Source organism: Phascolarctos cinereus, unplaced genomic scaffold (assembly GCF_003287225.1).
Source record: "Phascolarctos cinereus isolate Bilbo 61053 unplaced genomic scaffold, phaCin_HiC Scaffold_5;HRSCAF=322, whole genome shotgun sequence".
In the NCBI taxonomy this organism is placed as follows: Eukaryota; Metazoa; Chordata; class Mammalia; order Diprotodontia; family Phascolarctidae; genus Phascolarctos; species Phascolarctos cinereus.
Window position 1 is genome coordinate 259122735 of NW_027555958.1, and position 20324 is coordinate 259143058.

The window sequence follows — 20324 nt, forward strand, 5'->3', positions numbered from 1 at the left end:
CAAATTCTTTACAGTTCTTTGAGATAATGATTATAATAGTCACTCTGCTCAAGGAAAACATCTTATGTTCTCTTCACATTGGAGGAGGGGAAGAGAAGAACCCTATTGAAGCTTGCTCTTTTCAGCTTTTTGGCTTATCATGAAAGTGATAGTTAATCTTCAGTTTCATGGGATCTTTCATTTCAAATGCATTTATTAAGCATCCATTGTATGCTGTGTACTGTGCTAAGTATGGAGATATAAAGAAAAAAAAGCAATCACTGCTCTCAAGGAGCTTATGCTGTACTAAGGTAAAGCCACATATGCACAGATAAGTAAATGCAAAAGATGTATAAAGTAAATATAATGTAATATGGAGAGAGGAGAATGGTCACAACTGGGAGGTTGAGGGGAGGCATATTGTAGGATTTGGCATTGTAAAAGGAGTCGGGGAATCTAAGAGAAGGAGATGAAGGAGAATATTCCAGGTATGGGAGACAGCGTATCCGAAGGTGGAGAATTGGGAGAATGAGTAGAGAGCTAGAAGGGACCTATGCAGTAAGTTAGACCAATCCTTTCATTTTATTGATGAGGAAATTGAGGTTCAGAGAGGCTAAATGACCTGGCCAAGACCATATAGGAAATAAATAGTAAAACTGGCGTTTCAATCCAGGTCCTCTGATTCCAAATCCAATGCCCTTTTTACTGTCAAATGTCTCCTCAAATAGTAAATAAAATTAGAGTGTTACAAGGATAAGGTGCTGTCTAGAAAATGAGATTAGATACCATGCTGTACCTTACATTTACATTTTTAAAATTAGAAATTACAGGAAATAATTGTTAGGTTGCTGTTTTTCAGTATGTTTATAGCACCTTGGCAAACATACCACACTTAATACCTTTGTGTTAGAGGACAAAATAATTTAACATATTTCATCTTGACAGTTATTTTTTTTGTATGGCATTTTGCTTCATTTTCAAATTAATTTGGCTTAAAACTACCAATCCTGTCCTATCTGTAAGTTACAAATTATCTTTGGTAGCAAAGCAGAATTACTGAATAGTCAAACCTAATAATCAAATCTAATTCTAATATACTTAGAATAATTGAAATTTGTAGCCAAGAAGTAATTTTGTAGGGATAAATAGGAGGAAGCATGTGCCTTGTGGGTCAAACCACTGTTACCACCTTGACTACTACCTCCCTTTGGACCTTAATGGAGACAGCCCAAGAGCCTTGAGAATAACAGTGCTCTCCAAACCATTAGCCCTGGTTCCAGCTTGACTCTTGAAATCATTATTCAGGCTAGCAACCTTTGTAGAAATGTGCTGCCATCCCTTTCACCTCCAATATTAACACAACTGCTATCTGACTGCCACTGAATGGTAGGTATGCCCAAGATCCCTGGGGACAGGAGTCCACTCCAGAACACCAGCTTGCCTTTCAGCCTGACTTCAGCGACTGTAGGGAAGCAACCCTTGTGGAGGTACAGTCTGGCAATAACATCTGCAAATGCCACAGTACCCATATCCTTAGCAGCCAAAGCTAGTGAAGGTGTAGAAAAGAAGTTTCTTATCATTAACGTTTTTGGTGCTGTCAAATCATTCAACATCAAAAGCTGGAATGGTTTTATTAAGGAAATAACAGTGCATCTGCTTTGATGCTTCACCCTAATGACCACTAGGCCTTTCCATCTGACTTGGAGCCGAATCCTCCTTTATGTGTTTTCGAGCTCCTTGAAACCAGAGATTGTTTTACTTTTTAATTTATAGCTCCAGTACTTTACTCATAGTAGGGTCTATAAATGCTTTTTTGTACATCCATCCATCCACTGATTCAGTAACAGAAATTCTTTGAGTAGCAAATTTTCTCTTGTGAACTAGCAAATGATATTTTAAAAGTTTAGTTACATTCATATTTTACAATTTTGAAGCATGTTCTAATAGACAATACCAACTCCAAAAGTCTGTTTTATAATGGCTTCTTATAATGACTTCTTCCCTCAATAGGATACCAATATGACCCTTCAGTAAATTATTTTTACTTGTATAGGCCTTAGTTTCCTCATCTGTTTAAAGGGTAAAACATAACTATAAGATATCTCCACAGGCTACCACTTAGAGGATGTTTAGTGTAACTGTATCTATAAAGACTTGAAATCCTTAAAGATGTTATACACATTAATGTGAAGATAGCATTTTAATTTGAAATTTCATCTTCAACAATGATCATGTCTTAAATTTTCCAATTATTTGAGAAGAATTTTCCTAACAGCTATTAGAAAATAATCAAACTAAGCACCTTTCAGTTTCCAAAAACCAGCCAATCCCTAAAATTATTCTTTTTAGATAGATATGGGCATCATTACTTTGTCTTCTTTTTTGTATCTCTGTCACTATCCATTAACCTGCCAGCCTCAAACAGACATGGTCAAGCAAAACAAAACATTGCCCATTCACTATTTTGGTTAGAGTTCTGAAGGCTTTTTAGGTTATCTTTTACACTGTTTTAGTCATTGCCTAAATTGTTCTCCTGGTTCTGCTCATTTTGCTTTGCATCAGTTCATAAAAAACTTCCTAAGTTTTGCTGAATCTGTCATATTTATTATTTCTTTACTTTAATAATTCCCAATTACGTGGTTACACCATAGTTCGTCCCACTGTTTCCCTCAATTAAATGGATACTTTATTTCCAGTTCTTTTCTATAACAAAAAGTGCTGTTATAGATATTTTTGTACATATTGGTTCTTTCCTTTTATCTTTGGCCTCCTTGGGGTATGTCCCTTATATCTCACAGTCAAAGAATATGTATAATTTAGTGGTTTTTCTTTTTTGCTTATAGTTTGCTTTCCAAAATGGAAAGTCAATAGTGTATTAGGTACCTATTCTTACACCAGAGCCATCAATTGTCCTTTTCCCTTTTTTGTTATCTTTGCCAGTTGGGTGCAGAAAATCAGGTTTGTTTCAGTTTATATTTCTCTTATTATTAGGGGTTTGGAGTCTTTTCACATGGTTGTTGATAGCATGCATTCCTTTTTTTGGGGTGGGGGTTGGGGGGAATGCAACAACTTTATTGAAGAAAAGTACACTGAAATTACACAAAACCTTGAAAGAAACTTGAGGGAATTTAGACACCTCCCCTGAAGTTCAGGAACAAGTACAGGGTGAATTCTTTCTGGACATTGTAGTTAGATAGGGTATGTTCATCTTTCAACTGCTTTCCAGTGAAGACCAACCTCTGCTGGTCTGGGGAATGCATTCTTTGTTCTGAATCTTTGCCTTGACATTCTCAGTGGTGTCACTGGACTCCACTTCAAGGGTGTGTGATAACGAATGCCTGATATGCCGGACCAAGTGCAGAGTAGATTCTTTCTGGATGTTATAGTCACAAAAGGTTCTTAACTGCTTCTCAGCAAAAATCAATCTTTGCTGGTCTGGGGGAATTTCTTCCTTGTCTTAGATTTTGAACTTGACATTCTAAGTGTTATATTGGGCTCCACTTGAGTGATGGTTTTACTTGTCAGTGTCTTCACAAAGATTTGCCTTGTTAAGCAGTGGCAATGGTGATGCACACACTGAACAACAGAGTCAGTTTCTATTTTGGTGGATCTCAATAGCATGCATTTCTTCCTTTTTTAAAAAAAAATTTTATTTTTTTTCCCCCATTACATGTTAAAACAATTTTAAACATTTAAAAAAATTTTTATTTAGTATTTTATTTTTCCCAGTTACGTGTAGAAACAATTTTAACATTCATTTTTAAAACTTAGTTCCCAATTGTCTCCCTTTCTGCTTCCCCCCCATTGAGAAGGCAAACAATTTGATATAGTTTATAAATATGTAGTCATGCAAAAGACTTCCATAATAGTCATGTTGTAAAAGATGAACTATATTTCTCTCTATCCTATCCCACCTCCTATTCTCTCTTTTCTTTTACCCTGTCTCTTCTCAAAAGTGTTTTGCTTCTGACTACCTTTTCTCCCAATCTGCACTCCCCTTCTATCACCTCCCCTTTTCTTGTCACCTTCCTCCCTACTTTCCTGTAGAGTAAAATGGATTTCATATAAAATTGAGTGTATATCTTATTCCCTCTTTGGGTCATTTCTGATGAGAGTAAGGTTCACTCACACCCTCACACCTCCTCCCTCTTCCCTTCTATTATAAGAGCTTTTTCTTGAATCTTTTATCTGATAGTTTACCCCATTCTACCTCTCCCTTTCTCTTTCTCCCAGTACATTCTTCTTTCACTCCTTAATTTTATTTTTTAGATATCATCCTTTCATATTCAACTCACACTTGTGCCCTCTGACTTTATATCCTCCTTCTAACTACTCTAATAATAAGAAAGGTTTTATGAGTTACAAATATCATCTTTCCATGTAGAAATGTAAATAGTTTAACTTTAATGGTCCCTTATGATTTCTCTTTCCTGTTTACCCTTTTATGATTCTCTTGAGTCTTGTATCTGAAAGTCAGATTTTCTGTTTAGCTTTAGTGTGTTCTCAAGAATGCATGAAATTCTTCTATTTCACTGAATGTCAATTTTTTCCCCTGAAGGATTATACTCAGTTTTGCTGGGTAGGTGATTCTTGGTTGTACTCCTGGCTCTTTTGTCCTCTGGAAAATCATATTCCAAGCCCTTTAATGACCCTTTAATGTAGAAGCTGGTAAGTCTTATGGTTATACTGATTGTGGCTCCATGATACTTGAATTGTTTCTTTCTGGCTGCTTGCAATATTTTCTCCTTGACCTGGGAACTCTGGAATTTGGCTGTAATATTCCTGGCAGTTTTCATTTTGGGATCACTTTCAGGAGATTGTTGTTGGATTCTTTCAATTTCTATTTTACCCTCTGGTTCTAGAATATCAGGGCAGTTTTCCTTGATAATTTCTTGACAGATGATGTCTGGGCTCTTTTTTTGATCATGGCTTTCAGGTAGCCCAATAATTTTTAAATGATCTCCCTTGGATCTGTTTTCCAGGTCAGTTGTTTTTCCAATGAGAAATTTGTTTTGTAATTTCTTGATTTCTCATGGAGTCATAAGCTTCCATTTACTCTAGTCTAATTTTTTAGAAGCTTTTAGACCTCCTTTTCCATTTGGCCAATTCTGCTTTTTAAGACACCCTTCCCTTCATTGGCTTTTTGGATATCTTTTGCCATTTGGTTTAATCTATTTTTTAAGGTGTTATTTTCTTCAGTATTTTTTTGTTTCTCCTTCCCCAAGTTGTTGACTCATTTTTCATGAATTTCTTTCATCACTCTTACTTCTCTTCCCATTTTTTCTCTATTTCTACTTGATTTTGAAAATCAAGTTTTTTGAGCTCTTCCATGGCCTGAGACCAATTTACATTTTTCTTGGAGCCTTTGGATGTAGCTTTGATTTTGTTGTCTTCTTCTGAGTGTGTGTTTTGATCTTCCTTGTCACCAAAGTAAGTTTCTATAATGTGAGGTTTTTTTTTTTTCATTGTTTGCTCATTTTCCCAGCCTATTACTTGAATTTTTAACTCTTTGTTAAGGTAGTGCTCTTCTTCCCAGGTAGAGGAAGCTTCAGGGATTTTATGCAGCTGTTTTCAGAGATACTTCTAGGGACCTGTAAGTTTTCAGTCCTTCCAAGGTGGTATGATCTAAGGAGAGGTGTTTTCTCCTCTTCTGGACTATGCTCTGGTCTGTAAGCAACCACAAGCACTCTTTTCTGCCCTGGACCTGTGAGAAGGGTCCTTTTCACACTGCTGCTGCAAGCTCTGCTATGCAAGGATGCCCTAAGACTGCCACTCAGGACTGTGACCCAGATCCAGGTATAGGCAAAGCACCAGAGTCCTGCCTCAGTGCTAGCAGAGACCCTTGTGATCTCCTTTTGACCAATTATTTGACTCCCTTACCATCTGTGGGCTGAGAGCTCAGAAGCAGCTGCTGCCTCTGCTGTCACTCCCAAGGCTAGCCTGCACTGGAATGTGCTCCTCTCTCACCCAGGTCCGACAGACCTTTCCTGCTGGTTTTCTAATTTATCTTTGTCTGTGGGCTGATAACGAAGTCTGGAAACTTCCACTGCTTCCACTGATTCAGTTGCCCTGAGGCCTGCTTCCAGTTTGCGGAGGCCAGGTCTGTCCTGCACTGGACTGCTCTTCTCTCAGCCTGGTGCAACAGACCTTTCCTGCCAACCTCCAAGTTGTCTTGGGCTGGAAATTTGATTCACTCTTTCTTTTTGTGGGTTCTGCTGCTCTAAAATTTGTTCAGAGTCATTTTTTAATGGTATTTAAAGGTTTAGGGGAGAGCTCATGTGAGTCCCTGCCTTTACTGTGCCATCTTGGCTTAGTCTCCAATTTTCAACATTTTATTTTATTTTATTTTATTTTTTTTAAAAGGCAATTGGGGTTAAGTGACTTGCCCAGGGTCACACAGCTAGTAAGTGTCAAGTGTTTGGTCTCAGGCCAGATTTGAACTCAGGTCCTCCTGACTTCAGGGCCGGTGCTTTTTCCACTGCACCACCTAACTGCCCCCAGTTTTCAACATTTTAAAAAATGTTTTTGCGTTCCAAATTCTATCCATTTGTCTCTCCTTCCCCTCCCCCTCTGCGAGATGGTAAGCAATTCCACATACATGTGCAATCATGTAAAACATTTCCATATTAGTCATTTTGGACAAGAAGATGCTAGTGAAAAGAAAGAAAGAAAATGAAAAATAGTATGCTTCAGTCTGTACTCAGACAATATCAGTTTTTTCTTTGGAGGTGGATAGCATGCTTGATCATGAGTCCTTTGAGATTGTCAGCATTGCTGAGAATAGCTAAGTCATTCAAAATTCTTCATTGTACAATATCGCTGTGTATGGTATTGCTGTTACTATGTACAATGTTCTCCTGGTTCTGCTCACTTCATTTTGCATTAGTTTGTGTAAGTCTTTCCAGGTTTTTCTGAAATCATCTTGCTTGTCATTTCTTATAGCATAATAATATTCCATCACAATCAGCATGCATTTCTTAATTTGAGAACCATCCATATCCTTTGTCCATTTATGAATTGGGGAATGGCTTTTGTTCCTATATATTTGTTTCAGTTTTCTTATCTTTCTGGAATATCAGACTTGAATCAGAATTTTACTGAAAAGATTTTTTTTCCATTATTAACCATTTACCTTCTAATTTTAGCTGCATTGATTTTGTTTATACAAAACTTTTTAAATTTTATGTATTTTAAATTGTCTGTTTTTTGCCATGTGGTCACTTCTTTCCTTTGCTTAGCTATAAATTCTTTCTTGATTTCCTTCCTTCCTCTCATTTTTTTTTTTAAGGCAATTGGGGTTAAGTGAGTTGGTCACGGTCACACAGCTAGTAAGTGTCAGGTGTTTGGTCTGAGGCCGGATTTGAACTCATGTCCTCTTGACTTCAGGGCTGGTACTCTATCCAATGCGCCACCTAGCTGCCCCTTCCTCTCATTTCTTAAGCTCAGATTTGTAGAGTGGTTAACCTTGGACTGCGTTTTTTTTTTTTATTTTTTATTTTTGTGTTTTTAGGCAGTTGGGGTTAAATGACTTGCCCAGGGTCACACAGCTAGTAAGCTTGGATTGCATTTTGAAGTCCATTCCTCTTCAGAACACATTCCATCCCTTTGTTTTCTGATGGTGCGGAATAGTATTGTGTTATTTGAATCTCTTTTCCTTTGTATTTGAAGGTCTTTGTCCTGGTCACTCGTAGAGGTTGTTATTCCTCCCTGGAATTATTAAATTTGGCCAATATGTGTTTTAGAATTTCCAGCCTTGGTTTTTTTTTTCTGGAGGAGATCTTTGGATTCTTTTGATTGATTGGCACTTTCTTTTCTCTGTTTAGTAGTTCTGGACATTTTTTAATATTATTTAATGCATTATAGTATTCAGGCTTTTTTGATTTATTTTTTTCTGTATGATCTATAATCTTCAGTTGTCTCTATTCATCCTGTCTTCTAGAGCAGTATGTTTTGTTTTTATAGACATCATGCTTCCTTTTAATGTTATGGATTTTTGCTTTTTCTTCTTCTAGATTATCCTTCATTTCTGTGTATATGCATTCCCAATTAATTATTCTCTTTTTTTCTTTATTGAGACTTGCCTCTGCAGATTCAAGTTTTTATCTTTTGACTATTATTTCTTCAATGTAGGTTATAAATTCTATTCTCACAGTTATCATTTCTCTTTTAAACCATTCTGGAACAATTTGATGAAATCCATAGGGTCCTGTCTCATCAGATATTGAATCATTTTCCTTTGTTGTGCAGTTTTTGTTAATAGATGCCTAACCTTGTTTACTAGATCTGGAGGCCATATTTCCTTCTTTTTTTTCCCCCCATATTTCCTTCTACTATTAATGTTTTCCCTTTTGTTTTATCTGCTTATATTCAAGGTCTTTGAGTTTCCTTCTTCTTGGAATTTTAATCTTTTTGCCTTTATTTTCCCATCTTGTTCATCTTCTGACTCCCTCCCATTCTGATTGTGGTGGGAGTTGGATCTCAAAGGATCCTACTTTTTTGGGCAATTCATTGTTAACTATCTTAAGTATCTTGTCCCAAGTCATTTGAGAGGAACAGAACTGACCCTGGGTGGATTCTGAGCTCTTTCCTTCAGGCAAACTGTAAAGTTAAGTAAATGCTAGCTATTATTATTATTATTTTTGCCCTATACATGTCCTGTGCTTTCCCACTTCTCTGCCTTCATTGATGTTATGCTTTACTGGTATATGCTTGGAATGAAATTTTCTGACCCTTTCTCTATTGAAATTATGCCTATTGTATAATGCTCAGCTCAAATGCTACTTCATGAAGCCTTCCCTTTTTCTTCCATTCATTATTTGTGTTTGTTAACTTCCACTAGACTGTAAGCACCCTGATACTAGGGTCTGTGGCTTATTTAGTCATTGCATTTTTCCTAGTACTAGTACATTTTCTATACATGATAGGTGCTTAATGTTTTTTGAATGAATTTCTGGAAAGGAAGCTATAGTAGGAGGAAGAAAAAGAATATTTTAATGATATGTGCATGCTAACTTCTCCAAGCTCTATGAGTATAGAGACCATTTCTTATCAAAACTTTAATTGTTCCTAGCATCTAGAATTCTTAAATACTTATTGAATACATAATTGGAAGTATTTTCCTCGTAAATTACAGATGTTTTTTAAAAACATTTTTTATTGATTTTTTTTATCATGATCTCTGTTTCCAAATAGATTCTTCCTTGTTCTTCTACCCATTGAGTTATCTCTTATAACAAAGAATAAGATGAAAAAAAAAACCAATTCAGCAAAGCCAGATAGTTCATCTACTTTGTCTGGCCATGTATAAAATCTTCCATATACTAGCCCCTTGTTTCTTAAAAGAAGGGAGGGCAGTGTAATTTCTTAAAATTTCTAAGGCAAGAATTCTTTTTAAAAAAATAGTATTGTATTTTTTCTCATTTATATGTAAAGACAATTTTTATCGTTCAGTTTTTAAAAATTTTGAGTTCCAAATTTTCTCCCTCTCTTCTTCACCTCTCTTTCTGTCTAAGATGGTAAGTAATTTAATGTACTTATATATGTGCAATCATGTAAAACATATTTCCATATTAATCATATTATGAAAGAAGAAGCAGACCAAAAGGGAAAAAAAACCCAGGAAAAAAATAAAGAATGTGAAAAAGAGTATACTTTGATGTGCATTCAGACTCCATTTCTTTCTCTGGAGGTAGATAACATTTTTCATCATGAGTGTTTTGGAGTTGTCTTGGATCATTGTATTGCTGGGAATAGCTAATTCATTCACAGTTGATCATCATACAGTATTGCTATTACTGTGTACAGTATTCTCCTGGTTCTATAAAGCAAAAATTCTTAAACTTTTCTGTGTCATGTACTTCTTCAGCGGTCTGGTGAAGCCTGTGGACCCATTCTCAGAATAATGTTTTTAAATGCATAAAATAAAATACATCGGATTATGAAGGAAGCCATTTATATTGAGATGCATTTGTCAAAATATTACAAGAACAAAATTCAGGGGACTCCTTAAATCTATCTTTGGAACCCCAGGTTGAGGCAAAGCATGGTTATTACAATTATTTACAAAGTATACTTTTTTTTTGTTCTTTTGTATTTATATTTTTGTCACTGTCTGTTTTTTTTACTTATTTCACTATGAATATATACGTCTTCTCATGCTTCTCAGAATTCTTCAGAGAGGAAACAGGAAATGGATATACTTTCTTGTTGGTGTTGATAATGATAAGTAAACTTTTATATCACTTTTGAAGGTTTGCAAAGTTCTTAATACACATTATCTTTTTTAATCCTCATAGTAACTATGGTATTGTTATTGTCTTCATTTTGCAAATAACGAAATTGAGGCTGGGAGTTTAAGTGACTTACTGTAGGCAGTGTCTGAGGTAGGGCAGCTAGGTGGTAAAGTAGAACACTGGGGTGGAATCAGGAAGACTCATCTTCCTGAATTCCAGTCTGACTTCAGACACTTAGCTGTGTGACCCTGGGAAAGTCACTTAATCTTGTTTGCTTCAGTTCCTCCTCTGTAAAGTGAGCTGGAGAAGGAAACAGCAAACCACTCCAGTATCTTTGCCAAGAAAACCCCAAATGGGGTCATGAAGAGTCTGACACAAACTGAAAACAACTAAACAGCAAAAGCGTCTGAGGTAGGATCTGAACTTTAGTGTTCCTAACTCCCAGTATCTACTATGACATCTGCTAAACAAGGGAACTGCCTTTTTCCTGACATAAAGTGATCCTGGAATAAGACAGTGACAGTAATGGACTGTGATTCTGTAAACTTAGACAGTTAAAAAGGAGGGCTTGTGGAAAATTTCTGCTTGAAAGCAAACTTATATTTTGAGCCTTGCCCACAAATTTTAATTGCTCCTAAAATGACTTGAGAATAATGTGAAAAGCAAGTCTTTTTATGTCCAATAGAAATTATTCAAGAATTTATATAAGAAAGTACCTAGATTTGATGAGTAGTCTGAGTGATAGTTGAGTGTCAATGACTAATGAGCTTTGAAGGCAAAGACTTCTCAAAAATTCTGAATTTTAGTATGTAGCCTTTTAGCAGTTAGTTACAACCTGCAAGGAACACATCATCTTTAGGTTATTAACATCTTTAGGTTGTCCTGGTGGCCATCTGAAACCTAAGTGGTTGTCCTGTGGTGATTCTGATGAATTAAGCATTTATTAAACCTCTAATATATTCTAGGCATTTCACTACTGGAGTTACAAATAGAAAAGTTAAAGTTTTTACAAAAGTGAAAGTTCTAGAATGACCTTGCTACCCAGCTTGGAATGCTGAGGGGGTCTAATTGGAAGGTGATAATTATTTATGCTCAATTGAGCCCCAATAAGGGCCAAAAACCTGAATTGATCTTTTCTTCCTGAGTGAGCTAAGAATGCCCCTTCCTGTGTCAACACCTAAAGCTGATCAAGAGCATTCTTATGTTTGTGACCACTAAGGAGCCTTTAACCCAGATACTACCTTGATGGTGGTAAAGGAAACACAGATATCCTGGATCTGACATTTGCCTATCTTATTTAAATCTCATTTCTCCTGCGCTGGTTAAACATATGGAGATCATAAACTGAGTAACACTGGCATCCTAAGCCAGGGTTTAAATATCCTCCAAAAATTGCTTGATTCCATCAGAGTTAAAGCTGTGCCTCCATGTAACATGTTACATGCTGCTAATTTAAGGGAATAAAACAATATGGATTTACTTATCACCTAGTTTGTTATCTCTTTAACCAACTTTCAGGTTGACAAAGGTTAGAGGAAACTTGGTTTGAATCATCTCTGCAGGATTTAGATTTTTTTAAGATTAATTTTTTTCATTTATCAAGCATTTATTTTTTTCTCCCTTCCAACTGCCCTGTCCCTTGCTAAAAGAAAAAAAGACACAAGAAAAAAAACCTTTATAATAAATATGTATAGTCAAGCAAAACATTTCCATATTGGTCATGTGCAAAAATATGTGTCTCATTCTGCATATAGTCCATTACCTTTGTCAGAAGATGTGTTCTGGTTGATCATTGTATTAATTAGAGTTCTCAAGTCTTTGAAAATTGGTCATTTTAAAAAATATTGTTGTAAAGGATTAAAAAATTTAAATAATTAATGATATTCATTTACTTTATTGAAACAATTATGGATATTCATTAAAATTAAGAGGGAATAAAAGGTAGTTCAGTAGAACTAGACAACATATCAACCAAGTCTGACAGCATATAATATTTTGTCTCCCTAGTCCCCCATCTCTGCAGAGAAAAGGAGGAAGATGCATTTTCATTCTCTCTCCTTATAATTATTAAATCTTAAATTTATATTTTTGTTTTTAATCTTTCCATTTATATTGTGCATATTGTTCTTGATTCTGCTTACTTTAATTTGTATCAGTTTGTATGTTTTCTGCCTCTGTGTATTATATATGTATTTATATTTGTTTCTTAGAATGTTAATGTTCTGTTACGTTCCTGTATCACAATTGGTTTGCCATTCCTCAGTCACCTGTTTTTATTACTTGTAAAAGTGTTCATATAAACATTTTTATGTATATGGGATCTTTTTGTTGTCTTTGTCAGTTTGTTAGATGACAAGTGAAACCTCAGAGTTTCGATTTGCATTCCCTTTATATGTGATTTAGAGCAATGTTTCTTATGGTTGGTGATATTTTGCAGTTTTTCTTTTGAGACCTATTTGTTTTTATCTGTGGGTAATGGTTTTTGAAGTTATATATGTTAGTTCCCTTTGAATCTTGTGTGTTAGACCCTTATCATAGATATGCAGTGATATTTTCCTAATTGACCATGTCCTTACTACTGGGCCATGCCTGACTCAGGCTGATGTGGTACAGGTTCAAGATTGGAATGAAAGGAGACATTGCAGACCATCTAATAGTTAACAAAAGAAGGTTACTTAAACTCATTTCACTCTGGCTCTCATTGATTAGTCCACAGTGGAGCCCAGCCCAAATCTTACTTGTGTATTGTTTGGATTCTGAGGGTCTTCTTCTCTTAGGTTGATTTTATTTTTTTGACTAGGTAAAAGAAGCCATTCTTTGCCTCAGTTTTACCTATCCTTAATCACTGAATGGGCATTGCCTCAGGCAAACTGAGACCTGAGAAAGACTTTAGGTTAAAAAGGCCAAGGTCTCCCACCGCATCTGGGGTCATCTCCGATTGTCCTATTTTATATCTTGCCACAGATGGCTCTAGAAGAGAGAGTGAAGCTGGTGACTTTACACAATCCTGCCTCACTTAAATCCAGTTCACTTGCAAGTCATGTCCTTCCTGATGTCATGGTCCTCTTCAAGAATGAAAGACAAACATCAACTTAACAGTGGCACAGAAAAAATATCCAGCATATGTAGAAACGTGGTTCGTTTAGATGCAATTCCCCTGCCTCTGTTTGTCATGATGGCACATCTGGTCACAAGTGTTTGCCAAGCCTGAAGAATTGTGGACTACTCATGGCCTGGACTTTTGTATTTGGTGATGGGGAAACTTCAGTGGTCAGTGGTTTGAAACTTAGTCCTCAATTAAGTCTTGAGGTTAGTTTCATTGCCTTTTAGAGAAAAATGAATCAAGCCTGCATGGGGGTAAATGTTGCTCCTTTCCTATGTCCTTAACTTAGTTGTGTCAGTTTGTTAGTTCATAGGTGTAAAAGGTGTGATCTGCTTTTCTTCTGACTTTTAAATTCAGTTTGTGTGTTCATTTTGATTTTATTGTGGTATTGAGGAAGTCTAGAGGTTTAGGGTTCTGGGACCCCAAAATCACGACACATGGGTCCTGCCGGATAGAATTCGACTCAAGCCTTCTTTCAGCCAAAGATAAGGTTTATTAGAACATCCTCCATATTGGCCAGACTCTTAAGGAATCTGAACATTTGTGAGCTTTTGGCTAGATTCTTAAAGAATCTGAGCAGTGGCTAGATTATAAGAATCTGAGCATTTGGCTAGATTTTAAAAATCTAAGCACCTTAATGGAGACAAGATGGACCTTATATACAGAAAGACTGTGGTAGAGATCTAGGAAGAATCTTGATGGGGATGACTGGGAGGTTGAGAATGGGGTCTAGATGGAGTCAAGGGTGGGAAGTAGCCAGGGGCCATAGGGAGGTAAGACAATGGAGGGCTAGACTAGGTTAAGGGTTACTAAATTAGATCTGGCATAGGCAATAACAAAAGGCCTGGGCAAAATCCAGAGATTTGGCCCTGTGGGAAAGTCCAGAGTTTTTTATTTCTGGGGTTTAGATCCCAACCCCATTAGTTGGTAGTATATAATATGTTGGTCTAAATCTAATTTTTGACAATACTTCCAGTTATTTTCTGAATACTTTATATTCTCTGGTTTAGTAAATATATATCTGTTGAGTGAAATTCAGTTCTTCCTGATCTGCCCTTATCTAGTCTGCTCCACTGATTTATTTTTATATTTTTTAACCAAATTGTTTTGATGATTACTGCTTTGTAATATAATTTGACTTTTGGAAGTGCTATTTCCCTTTCATTTCTGTTTTTTCAGAAAATATGATTATTAGTGCTAATGAACGTCATCTTAATTTTGTTGTAGAATCTGACTTTGTTGTTTGTCGTGTGATAGCTTTGGCCAAGTCACTTAAATCTCTTTGGATCTAAGTTTTCTCATCTGTAAAGTGACTAGATTGGACTAAATGACCTCAAGCCTGAGAATCATCAGCATAGAGATGGTAATTAAATCCTTAGCTGATGAGATCACCAAATGAAGTAGTATGGGGGAAGAAGAGAAGAGGGCCTAGGACAGAATACGATTAGAAGGTATAATCTGGATGAAAATTGTAGCAAATGAGCCTGAGGAGTTGTCAGATAGATAGGAGGAGAACCAGGAGAGAGTGGTGTCCCAAAAACCTAAAGGAAAGAGAGTATCAAGAAGTAGAGAGTGATCTACAATGTCAAAGACTGCAGGAGCATGAGGACCCAATTAAAAACACACAGAACTGAATTATTGGACAGATTATAATTACTCGTGAGTGAGCCATGCCACAATAATAAAAATAACAACACTAAATTAATTTCCTTATTCAATGCCATACCAAACTAACAAAGTATTCCTTTGTTGACCTAGAGAAATAATAAGATTCATTTGGAAGTACTTAGCAGCAGAGGGCCCAGTTAAGGTTGTATAACTTAAATTTGTAGTGGACCTAATCAGGTTGTATGTTTTTCTCCATCTTTGTTCAGGAGCTCTTGTAAAGGAGTGAAGGCAGCAGATAATGGGAGTGATCCAGGGCTGAGTCTAGGCAGGACGCATTTGGCAAAATAATAAAGGGGCTAAGGACTCGAAAAGAGGACTGTATGGAGTTGGATTGAGTTACCAAGGGATCATGATGGGGGGGAAAAGAGGAGAGAATGGCTAGTGCAAGATGGTCTGGGAAAGAATTGAGAGATCAAGGAATTGGAGGTCATAATGTGGATTAAGAGCAGGGTTTGTTAAGGGAAGGTAGAAGAAGAGGTGGGAAGCCAATAGATTGTGATCAGATAAAGGGATTTTAGAATTCTTGAATATGGCTGCGTTTGGGGTGATGGCAAGATTAAGAGTATGACTATCCTGTGTTGTTGAGGTGTGATTGAGGAGTAGCTCATGGGAAGTGCGTATGTTGAGGAACTGAGTTGGTAGGGGTTTGAGGAAGAGTCAGTATCTTTTTGAAGTACTCTACTTGTGAAGGAAGGAGTTAAAAAGCAGAGAAAAATTATGAGCCAGGTACTGAACTTGTTGAAGAAGGAGGTGAAATGACCTAGAGATCTATAGAAAACAGCTACTAGGATTTTGATTGGGTGGTAGAGATGAATAACATGAACCTCAAAGGAAGAGAGGTTACTGAGTGATGGAGGTAGAGGGGAAACTTGAAAGTAGCAGATGGGGAGCATTACAGAGGGCACTGTGGGAGTGGTGTTTGGTTGAAACTTTGGAATGGGATGTTTGAGGAGGATGAGAATAAGGATTCAGGTATTGAGGAATGAGGAATGGTGTTTGTAAGATGACCTACAGAGGTTCAGAAGCATCGGGATATGTAGGGTATGACTAACTGTGACAATATGCGTCATTGAGTGGAGGGTTACAATCTCCTTCCCAAAGGCACCTGGGAGAAGTGCTGTGCATGAGATGAAAAGCACAAGGTCGTATGATCAGATGAGAAATCCTATTTCACTACTCCTGTTCCTTCTGAAGGCTTGAGATTAGGCAGGAAAAGGCAAATTTATACAGCATAAGGAAGGTCTCCTGCCCACCAGCTTTTTTCTTTCTCCTCTCTTAAGGGACAGTAGGAGATGGAAAGCTTGAGGTCAAAGGGAAGGTTGCTCCACTTTGCACTGGAGCATCTCCACATTAAAATTGGGAGATCAGGCTGGCAGTAGGAGGTGGGAGTTGGCACAAATAAAAGTTGACCCTGCCTGACACCTTGCCAGCCTGAGGCAGAACATCAGGTGGTATAGCAAATAGTAGACTTTTGTTGCAAGGAAACATCTCCTTAGACTGTGCCCCCTTCTTTCAGGGGAAATGCACAACACAAGATGGAAAGTAAATGGAAAGGTAATAGAGAAGGTAAGAGGAAAGTCTGGCTTTCTTTGCCAACAAAATTCTGATTCAGGGTTAGTTTTTATGTTTCTATAATTCCACAAGCCTTCTTTGCAGCTTATATTTTTGTCATTTAAATTTTTGAGCATTTTTTTTAAATGTTAGGCTAGAATAGGCTGTTTATGTAATTTAAATCTGACAGATACTGTGTCTACTAGTTGTTGGCTGTGCAAGTTATAGAAAATACTTTAAAAAAGTGCCACATGAACATAAAATCACAGTTTGTAAGAAAATCTTTTTATGTATTTATAATATCTGTCATACTTGGTGTTAATTCATAACTTTAGGTTTGTGGATTAAAACTTTAAAAAGAAGGTTTATGTGCCTCTCAAGAAACACTGAAATTACACTGCCATGAGATGGCAGTGGTGCTTTGTTCACCTGCCCCAAATTGTAAGGCATGTGCTTTGTCTGAAGTTCAGTGGAGGCTGAGAGCTATCATTTATAAATGTGGGCTTTTCACTGGTTATTTAGTTATTAACAATAGTTCTATTCAAATAGCTGAAAGGAAATGCCTGAGGTAGAGTTTGGTCCCTTTTTTGTATTTAACTATATTAACTTGAGACAGAATTTCATATGCAGATTTCAATTAGAATTTTTTAACTCTCATTATCTTAATGAAGAATTGAAACTCTGGTTATGTCAGATTGCTTTGAAAATTATCTGCTTTCCAGGTGTTTTTTTTTTTTGCTGTTTTGTTTTCTTTAGACTGTCCTTTTCTGTTTCTTTCTTATCACAGTTTTCTTTATCATTCATCTCAGAAATCTTATCTTTTTCTCTAGAAACTTTTCTGCATGGCATTTAAAGCCCATCACTATTGGTCTCAATCCTACCTTTCCTGATTTATTTTACTTCATTTCTTTTCATCCATTCTCTGTTCCATGCAAACTGTCCAATTTACTGTTCCCTAGACTCGTTCTATTTCTTCCTCCCATTTTTTTCACAGACTCTCCTCTATATCTGAAATGTTCTCTCTGGTCTGCCTCTTAGAATTTTTGCTTCAATTCAACACTCAGTTCTTTGCTCTGTCTGCCTTTATCCTAGTTGTTAATGTCTTTTTCTTCCTCAAATTATCTGTTCATACTTTTCTCTGAAAATGTTTTGTTATTCCCACTAGAATTTAAGCCCTTTGAGGGCTATGTGCCTTGCATGTGGTAGGAAATTAATCATTATGCCTGCTGGATTGTTGGTTGCATTGGGAAGGAGAGAGAAGTTCCATTTTAGGATAGTGCTGTTGAATATAGCACCTCTTTTTTTTTTTTTTTTTGGTTTGTTTGGTTTTTTGTTGGGCACTGGGGGTTAAGTGACTTTCCCAGGGTCACACAGCTAGTGTTATGTGTCTGAGGCTGGACTTGAACTCAGATCCTCCTGAATCCAGGGCTGGTGCTCTATCCACCATGCCACCTAGCTGCCCCTGTAGCACCCTCTTTTGGAACAGTGCCTGAAAGTATCTCCTATTTTTCCTTAGAAGGAAATTGCAATGTATTTTATGTATTTACTATACTTATTTTATGTTTAATGCCCTCATTACAATCAGCTTTTGAATTTTTTTTGTTTGGAGCTAGGCATAATTGAATTTTCATATAATATTATTTATTTTACTGAGGCCTATTGCCTGCATCAGGGACTCAAATTTACAAACTCTCTTATTTAAAGGGACAGAGTACTTCCTTACCAGTAAAGTACAGCGTATTTGAAATGAGTTTAAAGCTTTATAACAGGTTTCAACCAGTTTCATTAAATATTTTGCCACTTCTCTTTAAACTTAAGCCATCTCAGGTTCTGATTTAGGTTTGGTAGAGGGTAAAGATGATGTGGTGGATGGGAGAGAGGGGTAGTATGTTAATCCAGAAAGTTGGAGGATATGTTAACGTAATCACATAGGGAAGGCAAATAAGATGACAGTAGTGAGAGAAGGTAGTTTGATCACCCTCTGAATGGTAATGTTGAATGAGAACTTTGAGTTCTTTCAGGGCCTATCTGCTCCAAAAGATGGAACACAGATTTCTAATATCACTCAGAATTTATTCCTTCTGACTTGCCTAAATCTTTGTTACTGTAACTTCTAGTTTCTCTCACTCTGTTTTCAGTGGAAAGGTGAATAGATAGAATTGTAGGGGGACTCCATAGAAAATACTTATTGTGTATTGTTTGTGCATTGCATTTAGATAAAATTTAAGCTAAAGAGACGTGAGTTCCTTTTTGAAAAGTTTACTATGCAAGTAGTTATTTATTCTTTTAAAATGTCTTTCCTTTCTACTTCCTCCATTTACATTTCCAGGAGCCTACCATAGTAGTCTACTTTGTCTACAGGATATTTAAAACTACTCAGCCTGATGGTATTCAAAGCTATTCATATGTAAACCTGCTTTCAAATTTATTGCTTTCTTTGGCCTAGCCCTAGACCATTATTCTAGCCTGGCTGGTTTGTTCACCATTTAGCTTATTTCCAGTCTCTATTGATGCTATTCTTTTTTATCTCATCTTATCCAACAGCTTCCCATCCCTTAATGCCCCATTCAGGTCCCATTTTTTCCAGTCATACTAAGGGATACTGATGTTTCTTCTCTGTACATGTTTTCATTGCCAGTACTTTCTTGCTTTTGGTTGTTGTGAGGAAAGCACTTTGTTAACTACAAAATGCTGTGTAAAAGTAAACTACTATTATTGTAAGCTTCTAGAAGGTAAGAGAGACTGTTTTTTAAAATTTTTATATATTTTCCATCCTAGTCTAGAGGCATGTAAGTGACACAATAGAGTGCTGGGCCTGAAATCAGGAAGACTGATCTTCAAATCTGGCCTTAGACACTTACTAGCTATGTGACCCTGGGCAAGTCACTTACCTTCTGTTTGCTTCAGTTTCTTCAACTGTAAAATGTTACTAATAATAGTACCTACCTCCCAGTGTTATTGTGAGAATCGAATGAGATAACATCTCGTTTTATATATATATATATATAGATATAGATATATACCTATATATCTATATATATCTGTATATCTCATTTTATGTATCTATCTATCTTTCTCTCTATATATATCTATATATCTCGTTAGCACAGTGCCTGGCACATAATGGGTGCCATACTTATTTCCTCTCTTCCCTCCTTTGTTTATGCATATGTTTGCTATTTGATAAATATTTGTTGTATTTACATAGTCCAACTTTCTTGTCTTTTCCCATTCATTCCTTTATAAAAAAAAAGTCTGAGGAATTTCTAGAGATTTGACTAATAAATAACTGCTTTTTTAACCTTTTGCATGCAGTGAAGTCTACATCCAAGAAAAGATTTCAACTTGTAGGTTAGTAATAGGTTTGAAAACAAAAAAATATTTTGAGCTAGAATAGTTTCATTGAATCACTCTAATTTATTCCTGAAAAAGGAAATACAGATTATTCTTCTTGACCTCTGGTCTCCCTTTTAGCTTTTCCCCATTCTGATCTCTACAGATGTGTTTGTATAGAATTTAAGTGCATTAACTGAAGGGGTATGGGCCCAAGCTGAGACCTTTGCCCCTTTTTCCAAAAAGAATTTGGCTCTCATTTGTCTAGGGGCCTCAGAAAACCCTTAAATTCACTTTGGTCTCAGATGGTTTCCTGAGGCTATTTTCCACTCGTTGGCTTTTCCTTATCTCTCTCCCTATCTCCCTTTGAAAATCTAATGAAGCCCTAGTCTTATCCAGACCCCATTCAAACCTCTTCCTTACAATTCATTTCATTATCTATTCCTAATGTCTATACA

The 20324-nt window shown here is 36.4% G+C and overlaps 1 protein-coding gene across 4 annotated transcripts in view; it reads left to right on the plus strand.

Moving 5' to 3' along the window:
• Positions 1-20324, plus strand: part of TBCD (tubulin folding cofactor D) — a 502517-nt gene that overhangs the window by 36951 nt on the left and 445242 nt on the right. The gene's annotated exons all lie outside the window — the stretch shown is intronic.